Below are 1,381 nucleotides of genomic sequence, written 5' to 3'. Positions count from 1 at the left end.
GCAGGGCGCAGCCCGCCCGCCCCGGGGGCGGGGCCTCCGCCCGGCCCCCGCCAATGGGAGCCCGGCGCTCCGCGGCAACGTGCAGCGGGCGGCGGAATGTAAACACGGCGCCGCCGCGCGCGCCCCGCGCCGCCCGGCTCCCGCCGCGGCCTGAGGGCGGGGCGGCTCCTCCCGCCCGCCGCAGGGCGGCCCCTGTCAGCGGGGCTGCGCGCCCCCGGCCCGTCCGCGGTGCCAGCCCGCCGCCCCTCGGCGGCGCCCCCCTTCTCCCTGTGGCACCAGTCCCCTCACGCACCCACACCCCGCTGCCGCGGGACCAGCCCCCTGACGCCCCCGCGTCGCGGGTAGCGGGGTGTTAGTCCGCCGCCCGGCGGCTGTCGCACGTCCCGCCGCACAAGGATGGCCTTCGGCCGCCTGCGCCCCATGGAGGCATCCGGCCCTGCCGCCAGGGGCTGAGCCTTCGCGTCCGAAACCATACCTGAAGTCCCTTCCCTCTCCCTCCATTTCTGTAGCACGTTTAACCGCAGATAAATTCACCCCAGCAGAAATATAGGCCTCCCCCAAGCACAGCCTCCATAGTCGCCCGCAGACGGCCCTGTCCCCTGCCCGGTCGCCTTCGACACGACCTGCCAGCCCGGCCGCCACCCCCCGCGGGGCCCCGCCAAGCCCCCGGGCAGCAGTGCCCACCGCGGCAGCACTCACCCCGCGGTCCCCTTCCCTGTCAGGAGACAATGTCGAAGCTTAACCCCAGTGCCAGGCATGCCACCCACCACCAGCAAGATCGCTCAATGGTTATGTAGCGTTTTCTTAACAAATATCCCTAAATAATCCACACCACTCCAAAAGTAACCAAACCCCATGGCACCATGTACTCGGCACTGCTTCAAATGCATGCTTTGCCTTGAAACACCCACGGCAGGAGCTGTGCGCGGACACAGGCCCTTCACCTCAGCGTGGGGTGCCTGTGGCCATTTTGCCGATGGGGAAGAACTGGTGCTTCCCCTCTTGCAGCGCAGACCGTGCATGCGGTGAAACAGCACAGAGAGAAGCAGCGGCTGCCTTCAAGAAAACCAATCTCATCACCCTTTTTTTCACTTCTTTCTTTCTGCTTTTTCTTTTCCCAGGTGTAATGCTATTAAAAAGCAAGCATTGTTTTCGCCTCCAAATACATATTACAGTAATTAAGCATGATAACCAGGTTTTGGTGCTTACTTTCTCATAGCTTTGCCATTTTAAAAGGCAAGAGAAAAGGCAGCACAGCCCACCAAAGGCAGAGATGTTACAATAGTGTCACTAACAGCAGTTTAACAGGCCACAAGTTTTGGGCAGCAAGGCCGTCTCTCAAGGCAGGTGCTTACAGCTCCTGATGGAGTGAGGACAACAA

Source organism: Falco cherrug, chromosome 3, assembly GCF_023634085.1.
Source record: "Falco cherrug isolate bFalChe1 chromosome 3, bFalChe1.pri, whole genome shotgun sequence".
NCBI classification, from domain to species: domain Eukaryota; kingdom Metazoa; phylum Chordata; class Aves; order Falconiformes; family Falconidae; genus Falco; species Falco cherrug.
The sequence above is the reverse complement of the archived record's forward strand: the minus strand, read 5'-3'. Positions refer to the sequence as shown.